This window comes from Vombatus ursinus, unplaced genomic scaffold (assembly GCF_900497805.2).
Source record: "Vombatus ursinus unplaced genomic scaffold, bare-nosed wombat genome assembly UNPS02004457.1, whole genome shotgun sequence".
Classification (NCBI taxonomy): domain Eukaryota; kingdom Metazoa; phylum Chordata; class Mammalia; order Diprotodontia; family Vombatidae; genus Vombatus; species Vombatus ursinus.
This window is the reverse complement of record NW_020944235.1, coordinates 1,456,833-1,472,523: the sequence shown is the minus strand read 5'-3', so window position 1 is coordinate 1,472,523 and position 15,691 is coordinate 1,456,833.

Here is a 15,691-nt window from a genome sequence, read left to right as displayed (position 1 = left end):
GGGGACACAAAGACAGAAACAAAGATACCTATGTCTTCGAAGAGCTGACATTATGAGGCAGGAGCAACAAGGACTCATTGGTAAACATAAACCATCTTGTATACAATGGAGAGGTATTGCTTTCTGTAACTGTAAACAAGAGAGATCTATGGTTTCATGCTTGATTGTCTTTCATTCCTGTGCTATTTGAATAGATTTGGTTTTGATTTTTCATCTTCCTCCCTCCCTTATTTTCTTTCCTTCCTCCCTCCCTTCCTCCCTCCCTCCCTTCCTTCCTTTCTTCCTGCCTCCCTTCCTTCCTCCCTCCCTTCCTCCCTCTCTGTCTCCCTCTCTCCCCCTTCTTGCTTCCCTCCCTCTCTCCCTCCCTCCCTTCCTTCCTTCCTTCCTCCCTTCCTTCCTTAGGGCTAGTCTACCTATCTCACTAAGATTGGAAGTACAATGGCTAGTCAAGTCTATCCCAGCACTGATTGACTTGGGAGCCTTTACCTGGTCCATTTCTGACCTGGGATAGTTCACCCCTCCTTTAGGTAACCTGTCCTTCCCAAACCGCCTCCCCCACAATATTGGTGTTAGACTTAGAGCCAATCCCCAAGTGGTTTAGCCCACTGAGTTCAGAAATACCAAGCTCAAGCATTTCCACAGTGTCAGCCTACATTAGTAGCAGGGGCAATAGGCATGTGTTCCCACAGTTACAAAGTTTTGAAACACTAATGTCACCCTTTCTTTTCTTTTTAAAAAAGAGATGGTAATTAAATATTCATAAGTTGCTTAAATTTATGATACATAAAAAGACAAACTGACCACGACAGCTATAGGTGCCTACAAAATGACAGGATTATAGATTTAGAGCTGGAAATACCTTTAGAGGCCACTGAGCCCAACTCCCTCATTTTACATATGTGGAAACTGAGGGTGAGAGAGGTTAAGTTAGCAAATATCTGAGCATGGATGTGAAGTCAGCTTTTCCTGACTCATCTGTTCTGATTCCACTGTGCCTCCTAGCTGCTTAGTCTTTACATCTTCCACCTGACCTGGTTCCAGGATCCTGGCAGAGAAACCAGGTGATAATTTTCAGGGGCCCTTCTAGCTGCCCAGAGTGTCATTTTTATAGTCCTTTCCTACCAGCCCAGAGGCAACATGGTAGAGTGAATAGAGAGCTGGCCCCGGAAGCAAAGAGATGTGGATTCAGGTCTCATCTCTGACACATATAGATTGCAAGACCCTGGACAAGTCATTCAGTACTCTAGGCCAGTGGTGTCAAACTCACATAAAAATGGGAACCACTCATCCATATATATAGATCCTGGGGGGCCACCGATTCATGTTGCATTTCATTCTTATTTATTTCGTTAAATATTTCTCAAACACATTTTAATCTGTTCTGGCACATGGTGGCAGGTAGTATTTGACACTAGTCTGCTCTAGGTAGTTTTTGAAGTCTCTAAGTTGCAGAGATTGTACTGCCCTGATATTAGACAGGAAGTCCCTTACCAGGAGCTCCCAATATACAGGAAACCACAGATGCGGTCTCTAGCTTCTCCTCAATCTGCTCAGCAAATACCTCATCTTTGATCTTAATCTCTTTTTCCCACCCTCTTATACAGCATCTTGGCCAAACTAAACAAATAGAATCTTTTCCATTACAACAAAACAAAACAAAACAAAACAAAACAATAAAGTGAGGGAGTGGAGTGAAGATGGCAGATTAGAGGCAATCCAGTTCTATTCTCTCAATGTTCCCCTCCAAACAACTTTAAAATGATGCCTCAAATCAAATTTTGAATTGGGAGAGTCAACAAAAGGTCAGGGTGAGACATTTTTCCCGGCCTAAGAATACCTAAGAGGGTGGCAGGAGAAGTTTGTGACAACAGGGTGTTAGCCAATCCAGGGCCCCTACCCACCCGCCCCACACAGCAGCAGCAACATCTCTGGGAGTTCTCAGCTGGGAGATGGCAAGGGCATCAGACAAATGGTCAGAAAGAGATTACAGGTGGTCCTTTGCTGCCACTGGACACAAATGGCACTGATTGGTGACTCTATTTCCCATATGCAATTGTGGGTTGCAGCTCCAGGGAAGAAAGGAGCACTAGGGGTCAGTCACAAGGGATCAGGGTCCCCGGTCTCAGTTTCAAGTCAAAGAGAGTGCTAGAACTTAAGGATACAGTAAAGACCAGCTTATAGACCAGGGGAGTAGTGGCCACATCTCTCTCAGGATCACACAACTGTGGAGGCACCAAAAGCTTGCAGGCCCCCAGAACCAGCTCTGAAAGCAGCAGAACAAAAAAGTCTAAAGCTTGGCACAGTGCCTTCCCAACCCAGGTGAAGTGAGCCTAACTTTAACATAGAGTTCAAAGTCAAGAAATAGACTGGAAAAATGAGCAAACAACGACAACAACAAAGAATTTGGCCATAAAAAGCTATACAGTGGCAGGGAAGACCAAGAGATAAACTCAGAAGAAGGTAACAATGAAAAAAACGGCTACAACCAAGCTTCAAATAAAAATGCTACTTGGAACCAAACCCAACAAGAATTCTTGGAAGAGTTAAACGAAGAAATAAAAAAAAAAAGTCAAAGAAAGAGGAAAAGTGGGGAAAGAAATGAGAGCGACGAAAGAAAATTATGGAAAGAAAATTAACAGCTTGGTAAAAGAGGCACAAAAAATCCTGAAGAAAATAACACCTTTAAAAACCAGAATTGGCTTCAAGGTAAAAGAAGCACAAAAATCTACTGTAGCACTGAACTCAAAAAAAATAGAATTGAACAAATGGAAAATGAAGCATAAAATCTCACTGAACAAAATAATTCCTTAAAAATTAAAACTGGGCAAGTGGAAGCTAATAATTCCATGAAACATCAAAAAATAATAAAATAAAGTCAAAAGAATGAAAAAATAGAAGAAAATATAAAATATCTCATCAGAAAAAATAGCTGATCTGAAAAGCAGATCGAGGAGAGATAATTTAAGAATTATTGGACTACCTGAAAGCGATGATTGCTGAAAGAGCCTCAATATTATATTTCAATAAATTATCAAGGAAAACTGCCCCAATATCTTAGATCTAGAAGGTAAAATAGAAATGGAAAGAATACACCAATCACCACCTGGAAGAGATCCCAAAATGAAAACTCCCAGGAATATTATAGCCAAATTCCAGATCTCCCACATTAAAGAGAAAAATACTTCAAGCAACCAAAAAGAAACAGTTCAAATATCATGGAGCCACAGTCAGGATCACACAAGATTTAGCAGCTTCCATGTTATAGAAGCAGTGGGTTTGGAATATGATATTCTGGAGGGCAAAGGAGCTAGGATTACAACCAAGAATCACCTACCCAGCAAAACTGAGTATAGTCCTTTGGGGGGCGGGGGGAATGGACATTTAATGAAACAGAGGACTTTCAAGCAACCCTGATGAAAAGACCAGAGCTGAATAGAAAATCTGGCATTCAAACACAAGACTCAAGAGAAGCATAAAACAGTAAACATGAGTAATCATAAGGGACTCAAAAAAGTTCAACTATTTACATTTCTATATGAGAAGATGATACATGTAATTCCTAAAAACTTTATCATTATTAGGACAGTTAAAAGGAGTTTACATTGACAGAAAGTATGGGTGTGAGTTGATGTTGTTGGAATGATGTACAAAAAAATGAAGGAGTGAGAAAAAAGGGACACACTGGGATAAGGGGAAAAGGAGAGGTAGAATGGAGAAAATTTTCTGAAAAGAAAGAGGCATGCAAGGAATAGCTTTTACAATGGAGAGCAAAATGGAGAGGAGTGGAAGGTAATGCCTGAACCTTGTTCTCATTGGAATTGGTTGAAAGAGGGAAGACTACACAAATACACACATATATTCATTTGTGTATAGAAATGTAACTTACCCAACAGAGAAATAGGAGAGGAAGGGAAAAAGAGAAAGGGGGAGTATGATAAAGGTAAAGGCAAATTAAGGGAGGCATCAAAGTAGACTTTTGACGAGAGATAAGATAAAAAGAGAGGAATACACAGAAAGAGAGGGGCAGGAGGGGGAGGGAAAGAAACAAAAGATAAAGGGATTAGAGAGAAATACACAGTAATCATAACTGTGAATGTTAATGAGATGAACTCAAAACAGAAGGAGATATCAGAATGATTTACCAACCAGAATCCAACAATACATTGTTTACAAGAGACACATTTCAAACAGAAAGACACACAGAGATAAAATAAAGGGCTGTAGCAGAATCTAATATGCTTCAGCTGAAGTAAAAAAGCCAGGGGTAGCAATCATGATCTCCGACAAAGCAAAAGCAAAAACAGACCTAATTAAAAGACAGAATCAGGGAAACTATATTTTGCTAAAAGGCACCGTAGAAAATGAAGTAGTATCAAATAATTTTATAGAAAGTTTCTCTAATAAAGTCTTCATTTCTCAAATATATGAGTATAGAACTGAGTCAAATTTATAAACATAAAAGCCATTCCCCAATTGACAAAAGGTCAAAGGATTTAAACTGGCAGTTTTTAGAAGAATAAGTAAAAGCTATCTATAGTCATAAGAAAAAATGCTCTAAATCAGTTTTGATTAGAGAAACAAAACAACTCTGACATACCATGTTACAACTTTCAGAAATGACAAAAGCTGGAGGGGATGAGGGAAAAATAGGTAGAGTCATAAACTGCTGGTGGAGTACTGAACTGATCCAACCATTCTGGAGAACAATTTGGCACTATGCCCAAAAGGCTCTAAAATTGTGATTTTTTTGATCCACCAATGCCACTACTAGGTCTGTATCCAAAAGAGATCAAAGAAAAAGGAAAAAGACCACCATGTTCAAAAATATTTATAGCAGCTCTTTTTGTGGTGGCAAAGAATTGGAAATTGATTTGATGCCTATCAATGAGGAAATGGCTCAACAAGTTGTAGCATACGATTGTGATGGAGTATTAATGATGAGTAGGATGCTTTCAGAAAAACATAGCAAGACCTATATGAACTGAAACAAAGTGAAATAAGAAGAACTGGGAGATCAAGGGAATAAGAGAGAAGGGCAGAGATGATAAAGGGGAGAGCATATTAAGGGAGGCAGTGGTTAGAATCAAAATAGACTTTTGAAGAGGGACAGGATAAAGAGAGGGAGAGACTTCATGATTTAATATGTATGAATGATATCTGAAGCATGTTATTTACTGCTTGACAGAGAGTTAAACTCAAAGTACAAAAAGAGATATATAATTTTTGACATGGAAAAGAAGTAATAAAGTAGACACAACAGAAAGAAAGAAAGAAAACCAAATCCTAGAATCATAAATTTGGAAGTGAAAGGGACATTAGAGACCACTGAGTCAAAGTGTCTTATTCTACAGATGAGGAAACATACTGAGGCACAGAAAAATTGAATAAATTGTCCAGGGTCATAGAGTTAGTAAGTGTCTGAGGTGGGCTATGAACCTGGGCCTTCTGGCTTCCGAGTCTAGCATCTTGTTGACTACATCACTTTATCTTTCAAGGTCTGAGGTCACCTCCCGCCTTTCCCTTGTTGTTGCTCCGTTACCTCAGGTCAGACATTTAACAAAAGGCATGAGGGCCAGAAGGTGAAAATTCAAAGAAATGGGAGATGGAGCACTGTGCAGGAGGAACACCACATAGGCCTGAGGATGAGAACAATTTCTGAGGGGAAATAATGCACATGTAGTATTGGAAGATAGGCTGGTACTAGATTGTGGCGAGCTTTAAATGCCAAACGGAAGTGATTATCTTTCCTCTTGGAAGCAAGAGAAAGTCACTGAAACTTCTTAAGCAAGGGAATGACACAGTCAGAACAACAACAACGAGCCCAAATAAATGAAAAGAATGAGTGGAAAGAGCATTCTAATAGGAGAGATAAGAAATGGGTTCCAATTCCAGCTGAGTCCCTAACTAATTATGTGACTTCTGATAAACCTTTTCAGCTATTTTTGTCTCTTTTATCATATATGAAATGGGAATCTATACCTGCCCTGCCTAGCTCATACAGGTTTTTTGAAGATCAAGTGAAGTATGTGAGATTGCTCAATGGCAGAATGCCCAAACACAAAGGCAAGATGATTTTTATATGTTTCTCATTTCATTCGAATTAGTGATGGGAATGCGGAGCTCTCAGGGTTGAAATTCTCTCCACTTACACAGATGAGCAACTCATTTCTAATGTATAATGTGAGAGAATTGTCTCAGGGCAATGGAAAGCTAAGAGGCCTAACCAGTATGTGTCAGAGGCAGTACTGCAACCTTGGGTTTCTGATCTGCAAATTTAACCTTCTAACATAGGAACTAACACAGAGGAGTTGCTTGATAAATATTTGCCAATTGACTGATGCCAAGCTGTCTCATGTATTTCATATTTATCATCATGTTACAATACTTCCTTCATTACTTCTTCTCCTCCCATCCCCTTGTCCCACTTCACTATTTGGCCTAAGTCAGAGGTCTCTCTGTTTATATTTAGCACTGTACTTAAAGTTCTGGCTATCACAAACCTTTCATGGTATTTCTTTTCCAGTGCATTTGTCTTACAGTAATTTCTCAGTGGACACTGTAATCCTTTGCCTGTCATCTATTTCAGGAGATGTCAGGCTGCATCAGAATTTCAATGCAATATGCTTTATGCTAGGCAGGGTCTCTATGGAAAACTTCCTTTTGGAGGAATGCCATAATGAATTGTTTTAGAAGTGGGCCATGCCTATGCCATGACCAGATAAACCATAGGCAAGTACTCTAACCTAGAAGTCTTAATGAATAAAACAAGCAAATATCAAGTATCAGACAACTAAACCTGATGAACAGTGTAGCGACGAATTCACTGCCCAGCAGGTAACCATTGTGAGTAAAAAAAAAATCAATGAATCTATTGAGATGATCATGTGGTTTCTGTTAGTTTTATTGTTGATATGATCAATTACACTGATAGTTTTCCCAATATTGAACCAGCTGACTAATACGGAAATATGTTTAACAGGAATGTATATGTATAGCCTATATAAGATTGCATGCCATCTTGGGAAGGGAGGCGGAGAGGGAGGGGAAGAAAAATTTGAAACTCAAAAGCTTAAGGAAACGATTGTTGATCAATCAAAATAAATTAATTAAAAAAATCAATCATCATAATAGTAGAACTGGTCAGGTATAAAGAAGAATATGTCTACAGTTATTCAATTCAAGAGAGAATAAGAACATATACTGGGATCTGAGCACCTAGCACTCTGGTAGAAAAGGTTTTTCAGATAAAGATTAAAACAGCTCAACATTTTAACTAATCCAATGAAGAGTTTTTCTATCCTATACATTCAAATACTTAACATTGTCATCACTCTAAATTCAGAGTAGATTTGATCTATCCATTGAAATGAAAACTGCAAATCCAGTTAACATCTGAATGAATGAAAAAAAGCATTTATTAAGCTTGCTACATGTCAGGCATTGTGCTAAATGCTAGGGATAAAAACAGAAGTTAGCAAAATAATCCCTGCTTTCAAGGAGACTACAATCTAATGGGGGAAAGACAACAAGTAAAAGGGGCTGAGAAACAGGGGAGGAGAGGTACATAAGTACCAGCAATGTTTGGAAATGCCCAGGAAGTGGATGGAGGCCTGGTTCTCAGTTAATATAAGGCCAAGCTCACCTATCAGAACCCACACATGATTAATAGTTTGTATACAGATGTGAATTAGGAGAAATGCATCAGTGTGGGTTCTTCTTCCAGTGATATAGGACCAATCTCTGTAACTTCACATGTCATAAAGTGTTTCCTAAGGCTCAGACAGGTTAAATGATCTCCCCATTAAGACACAACCAGTAGGTGTCAGAGGTGAGATTTGAACCCAAGTCTTCCTTACTTCAAGTTTAGCATTCTATTCAAAAGGCCATCCTTTCAGTTGTAAAAGGGTATTTTATAAAAAGGAATGTGTTTCCAAATGTCTATTGATTGCTGCCTCTTCACCTTTGTCCTTTCGCTATCCACTCACACCCACACATGGGATTCGCCTGCTATAATCATTGCATGAAGACAAATGTGGAAAAGTGTGAAGAGAGAAAAAACAATGCTTCGGTCAATGTATAAACCAATAGTTTTATCTTCAAAATGTACTTACTGTTTTGGTCTCAACAGGGAGGCATGTTTTGCATGTAAATAGCAGGTGGTTAGGGAAAGTTACTTTGACAGCTAATGTCTTGTACTGCCTCAACATCTGTGGCCTAATAGAGTGACTGTGTAGTAAGTGAAGTTGCCGATGAAAGGTAACCAAATTAAATGGAGTTTTTCATCTCGATTTCCAGCTGACTATATGGGGACCAGTCGAAGGAGGAATGAAGGAATGATTAAAAATAAACTGCACTCTAGTTCTGGTGGCAACTGATGTAAATGAACTTGAAAAGGCAAATAAGACAACACTAATTTTAAAGACAGTGGTTCTTCTCAGTCAGTTTTACTGGAAATTGGCCGATTGGAAAGAAGGAAAGGCTAACTTGTCTGGGGAGTGAGCAATTGTAAGCCACAGAAAAATGAGTAAAGCCAATAATCCCTGCTAAGGTGTCATTAAGTGCTTGAAGTTTAAATAGCATGCTTTTTAAAAAAGTTTTCCCACATGATTAAAGATTCTCAGAATGGGAAGGACCCTCAGGGGTCAATCAGTGTAAGCCAAACTTGGCCAGGAATCCCCTCTAAGATACCCCTGATGAGTGGCCATCTAGCCTTCACTGGAAGGGGAAATCCACCACCTCCTAAAGCAGCCTGTCCCATCTGAGGAGTGCTCTCATTGGAAAGAAGGTCTTTCTTACCATGAAGCTTCAATTTGCCTCTTTGCAATTTCCACCCCTTGCTCTTCCACACAGCAGTCTTCAAGTACTTTAACATAGCTCTCGGGCATTCCCAATGCCTCTTCTCCAGGATAAACATCCCTGGTTCTTTCTCTGACCACTCTGATCTGCCTCCTCTGTACTTAACTCCAGTTTGCCAAGGCTCTTCCTAAAATGTAGTTCTCAGAGCTGGACTTAATATTCCAGGCGTGGTAAGAGAATATAGCAAAATTGGCACCATTCTTGTCTGGGATACTATGTCTTTTTTTTTTTCATTTCTCTAAAACCCACCAGATCTTTTCACAGGCCGTATCTTCTATGCACTATCTTGTACTTGTACAAGTGATTTTTTTCAACTTATTCTGTGCATCTTCATATTCATCCCTCTTAAATTTCATCTTATTAGATTCAGTCTATCAGGCTAACCTCTTGAGACCTCTTTGAATTCTGTAAGACTCAATCATCTATTTATTAAGCACCTATTATGTGCCAGGCACCAATTTAAGCACTGGAGATACAAAGAGAAAAGCAAAGCTGTCACATACATGGAAACTGTGTGTCCTCCCAATTTTGTGCCATACACAAATATGATGCTTTTATCTAAGTAAATGATACAAATTCCCTATAAGAGAATCAGGTCAACCCTTGGCCCACTGCAGGGCGAAATAGATTCATTCATTCACCAAACTTCCCATCCAATTTGGTCATTCAACATACACAAAATCCACTTAGTTGGACCATCATATAGCAAATATTTGCTCATCTGGTCCCTTGAGTGGTCAGTTCAACAATTGTGTCAAAACACAGAAAACAAGGTACATGGCAGATATTGAGAACTCCTGGTGCAGGGTTACTTCAAGCCTATTTTTCTAGCCATTCTTATGACAGTGGTAACATGACATTAAAACTTCTAAGTCCAATGTTAAAACTACAATTGAGACAAGAAATTTTTGTAGAAGTAATGCACAATGTTTGTTACTAGACAGATGAGACTTCTGAATGATTGAATCTTTCACTTCCCAGCTGGCCATGATCGTGTAAGCCCTTGGGAAGCTGCTTTAGGTTGGGAACAAAGCACATGAGTGAAGAAAACATCGCTTTGCCTTACATTTTTCTGCTTAGGTATGTACCACATCCAGGAAGCCTTCCCAGATTACCCCCAACTGAAAGCTAGTCAGGCAATAAACATTTATTAAACACCTACTATGTGCCAGGCACCGTACCAAAAGCTGGGGACGGTCCCCGCCTTTGAGGAGTTCTTATTCCAATCGAGAAGACAACAACTATGTACAAAAAAAGCTATAGACACGGTACATGGGAAATGACCAAAAATGGGTTCAAGAAAGGTCTCCTACAGAAGATTTAAAGAAAACCAAGGAAGCCAGAAGGCAGAGGTGAGGAAGGAGAGCATTCTACCCCTGGACAACAGCCAGGGGAAAAGTCCAGAATCAGCACATGAAATGTTTTGTTCAAGTAAGTAACAGTAAGGAGGCCAGTGTCACTGGATAGCAGAGCATGCATTAGGATAGAATGTATTAAAAAAAAAAAACTATAAAGGTAAAGGTGAGGCAAGTTAGGAAACATTTTGACTACCAAACAGGATTTTGTATTTGATCTTGGAAGTAAAAGGAAAACACTGAAAATGTCTGAAGAGGACAAGGCATGGTTGGGCTTGCTCTTTAGGATGACGAATGTCTGGTGAGTGAAGGATGTACTGGAGAGGTGGGGAGACTTATAGCAGAGAGTCCAACCAGAAGGCTATTGTTACAGTCCAGGAATTGAGTGATAAGGGCCTGCACCAGGATGGTGGCAGTGTCAGAGGAGGGAAGGAGGTGGATGTGAAAGATGTGGAGAAGGTAGAATTGACAGGGCTTCGCAAAAGATTGGATATTAGTGTTGTGAAACAGTGAGGAGCCAAGGATTACACCTAGGTGGCAAGCCTGGATGACTGGGAAGATGCTGTTACCTTCCATAATAATAGGGAAGTTAGACTGGTAGGGGGAAAAATAATGAGCTCAGATTAGGACACGTTGAGTTTAAGATGTCTATGAGACATCAAGTTTGAAAAATCCAACTGAAGATTCACGAGTGAAGCTTAACAGAGAAAGAGGTCAGGGCTAGACAAATAAATCTGAGACTCTTTCTCAATAAATTTTCCTAAAGCATTTTGGCTGGATCTAGGCTTTTTCCCATCACATTCTATCTTGTGTCATACTTATTTATGCACATACCACTTTCTGCCTATAAGACTACAAGCCCTTCAAGGGCAGGCGCATGTCTTTCTCTCTTCCCAAGCTTAACTACTCTTCTGCTTCTTGCTCCTTTATATTCTTAGGAGATTTTCTCTTTTCTTTAACTCCTGGGTGTGTTCAGAAACCATTGTTAATAGGAATCTGTGCCATCCATGGGACTAACTCTGAGTAGCCATAGGGAAAAATGCCCTCGTTCCAGAGAAACCAAACTCTGTTCTCTCTGCAAGGCACATTGCCCAGGCCTTTCCTGAGGCCCTCAGGGGGGCCTGCATGTGCATCCTGACCTGGATGTGTTTCCTTCCACAGCTGGGAAGCAACATTGGCACACATCCATATGAGAGGACCCAATAGTAGTTTTAGGCAAGCAGGAGAGTGCCATCACTAATTGTGTCCATGCTCTGTTTCATCTCAATAAGAACAAAGTTAAGAACAACGTAAGACTTTTTGAGCCCTTCAGTGATCTTGTCAGGTTTGTACTCATCTAGATATGTGTTGGAGCTATCTCGCTCTGCCTTGCCAACTTAAAGCAGCTAATAAATTTTTGACTTGCCTAAGTGACAATTTCATTCTTCAGAAGTTGGAGGAACCAGCAAGGCACATTCTATTCTGGATCTGATTCCCAAGAAGGAGGACTAAGCTGATGGGGTAGAAATGATAGGAAAATCTTGGAGGAAAGTGAGCTATGGCTTGTAATACCGAAGGAAAGGAAATTCAGCCACAGTCTGACGTTTACCCTGCATTGGTAGAAAGCCTACTTCAAAGGGCTAGATGAGCTGGAAGAGAGCAGAGTAATCATTTGAGAAGCAGGCTGGTATAGCGGATAAGGTGCTGAGCTCGGAGTTAGGAATTGATGAGACTGAATCCTGTCTCTGACACTTTCTGGCCTTGTGCTCACAGGCAAATTATTTAACCTCTCCAAACCTCAATTTTCACTTTTGTAAACTCTAATTTTAGTCTTCTGTTTTCCCACTCTCTAATTCTACTCTATAGTTAGCATCTCTCAGACTTGGCCACCATCAATAAGCTTCCTTCACAAGCTAGAACTCCCCAGGGCTATGACAGCTTCAAGTCCCAACAGTGATTTCCATCCACGAGCCTGCATTTCACAGTCTCAGGCCACCCACACTTCACTAGCCTCCAAGCTGTGCTTGTAACTCTCCAGTCTTTGCCACCATGCTCCAGACCAGTCTCTTCTCTCCTGTTTCCCTTCAGCTCCTTCCTATGTGTTTTCTCCCTCCATTTGAATGTAAGCTCCTCAATGGCAGGGCCCATCTTTCTTTTTGCTTTTCTTTGTATCCCCAGGACTTAGTAGAATGCCTGGCATATAGCAAGTGCTTAATATATTCTTGAGGCCTGCCCACTGGCCTACCTGCCAACCTACCTCACAGAGTTATTACGAGGCTCCAATGAGTTCAAAGATGCAAAGACCTCAGCAAGCTTAAAGCACAATACAAATTTCAGTAACTGTTGCCATCTCATCTATCTCCCTATGTCCTCTATTCTGACAACACTTCTATTTTTTTCTAGCAGAAAACTTAAAAAGCAGAACCTGTTAGCTAATTAGTCTCAGAAAAAAAAAAACAGATCAGAACAAACTACATTAAAATGAAAATGGAGCACTGAAACTTTGTCCAACAAGTATTAAAATGGAAAGTACTCAATAATGGGGGGAAAAAGTACTAAATTTGCAGCAAGCAGATCTTGGTTTGAATCCTGGCTCTCTTACTTCCTGCTTGGGCTACCTTGGGCAAGTTACACTTCAGTTTCTTATCTGTAAAATGAAGGAGGTAAGGTCAATGATCTTGGAAAGGTATCCCAGCCCTAAATTTATGTTCCTATGTACCTGGTCAGTAGGTGCTAACTTGGAAGTATGCTTTGTAGCTAATTCGTACTGATGGTTTCCATTTCTACTTAATATTAGACTTTTACAGGTTCTTTTCTGCTCAATACAGTAACTGTAATCACCTCCCTTAACATCTTCAGACCCAAATTCTCTCTTCAATATTATATACAAACTTCTGAGACCTTCACCAAATCTTTGTACAAGAGCTTGAGGAGATTCAACATTCTTTTTGGAAGAAAAATATGGACCTCCCTTACAGGCATCCCTCTAGGTCCATGTTTATATGGGGAAAAGTTCTTTTAGATCCCTTTTATAAATGGAATTTCAACTATGAGAATATCCTTCCTGCCTGTTCAGACTGACACTAATAACAGGATAGAGACTTTGAAGAAGTTGAATTTTAAGTTAATAGCAGAGATTCAAATCATATTACCATGTGGGGGGGTGGGATTAGTATCCAATATTAAAGTACAAGTTACAAATATCAGGGTAAAAAAGTCACCTGTCTCTCTGGCCAAGTTCCTCTTTCTTCTCTCATAAGAATAAGGGCAATAAATGCGTCAATGCTGACGTCAAAGGACAGCTTCATCATAGTATTTGATTATACTTCATATAAGATTTTACAGCTTCAATTAATCCTCTCTGTAACCTTTTCTCTTATGATGTTCTAGCAAATAATGTTTATCTTTTGATGACCTTTCATAATGCAAAGCTATTTGGTTTAATATCCTATGTTTGTCAGAAGAAGGTCCTATGTACAGAGTGGCGTATTTTTCTATTTCCTTTGAAAAAGACAAAGTTTATTTTATCATTTGAGGATATTGCCTAGGTGTTATCTATGTTACCTAAATGATCTATAAATTTCAGCAACCAACCAGAAATTAACTGTATCTTTAAGCAATCATTTTGATTGGAATTCTGGTACTGCTGAAGTGCACCTAGATCCAAAAGATGACAGATTTAAGAATGGGGGGGGAAAGGGAGAACTTTGAAATGCTTTATAGAAGACCCTGAGATCAAGAGCTGTTTGGTTTTTACCTTTGTATTCCTAGGGTCTGGCACATATGTCACAGATTTCGAGCTGGAAAAGATCTCTGAGATCTGGTCCAGCACTCCCATTTTACAGAAAACTGAGGTTCCTTCGAGTAATAACTACTAGTCACTCACAGCTAGAAGTGTCTGAGGTGGTGTAGTTGAATAAACACCAGGCTTGGAGTCAGAAAGACTTGGGTTCAAATCCCTGAGAAAATGCCTGTATCCAAAAGATGAAGTGTCTTGTTCAAGGAATAGCCAGGAGACCAATGTCACTGGATTGAAGAGTACGTAATGGAGGGTGAAAAAGTAGAAGGAGGTGAAGTTATGAATGACAGACAGAGGATTTTGTATTTGATCCTGGAAGTAACAGGAAGCCCCTGGAGTCATTGGGTGATGAGGTTGTACCTGTGCTTTAGGAAAATCACACAGATGGCTGAATGGAGGATGGGTTAGAGTAGGGAGAAAGTTTAGACTGACAGACTCACCAGCAGCTATTGAAACGGTCCAAGCTTGATGTGATAAGGGCCTGCACCACAACGGTGGCAGTCAGAGGAAAGAGACATCGCAGAGGTAAAATGGACAGGCCTTGGCAACAGATTGGATTTGGGGTGTGAGAGTGAGGAGTGAAGGATAACTCCTAGGTTGTGAGCCTGAGGAACTGGGAAGATATTGTTGCCCTCTACAGTAACAGGGAAAGTAGAAGTGGGGGTGGTTTCAAGGGGAAAGATAAAGAACTCTGTTTTGGACACTGTGAGTTTCAGATGTCTACTGGCCATCCAGTTTGAAATGTCTCAAAGGCAATTGGAGATCAGCAGAGAAACTGGGGTAGATTTTGAGAGAGAGGTAGATTTGAGAATAATTAGTATGGAGATAGTAATTAAATCCATGGAAGCTGATGAAATCACCAAGTGAAGTAGGACAGGAGAAAAGAAGAGGACCCAGGACAGAAACCTGTGGGACACTTATGGTTAGAGGGTATGATTTGGCCTCTCCCTGTAAAGGGTTCTTTTTCCACAAGGGAAATCTCAAGTATCATATCCCAGCAACCAAACAGGTGTCTGCGTGTCAATTATCTGAAAAGTTTATGTCCCAAAGCATAGAGAATTTAGGTTGCCTTGGAAACAACCTGATTTGGCTGGCCCCTGGAAACATTCTCTGAGAACACTCATCATAGATCAACTGTCTTGCACATATAGTCAGACTACAGATAAATATGAAAAGAGAGGTTTCATTCTGACCTTCAGAGTCCAAAATGCTCGAACACTCATCACCCAGTGGAAAGGTCAATGAGCTAAGAATGTTTGTGTTCTTTTAAAGATTTTCTGATTGAACGTCACTCCTTTTTAATGCTGATAGTAACGTCACTGACCTAGTATGGGTCCCCCCCAAGCAGCAAATGGAATATGTCAGTGAACTTTATAAAATAACAAACCAGATATTTTCTGAGCAACAGATATATGTAGGGAGACAAGTAGGTACTTTGGGAAAGTATATTTAAGTCTTCTAATTATTGCTTCAGTCTACAATACAGCATTCTCATAGCCCCAAAGAGTCCATGCCAATTCCAAAAGTGTCAAATGTACTCAAGGGAAATATCAGATACAGGGAAAGGCTGGCTCACCTAAGGAGTTAATTCAGGCAATTTGAAGTTTCTGAAACAACAAACCTCCATCCCTCATCAAATACCTGGACTTTAAACTCTGATTAAAAGTATCACTTCCTCCCAGAATGTTTAGAATAGATAAAA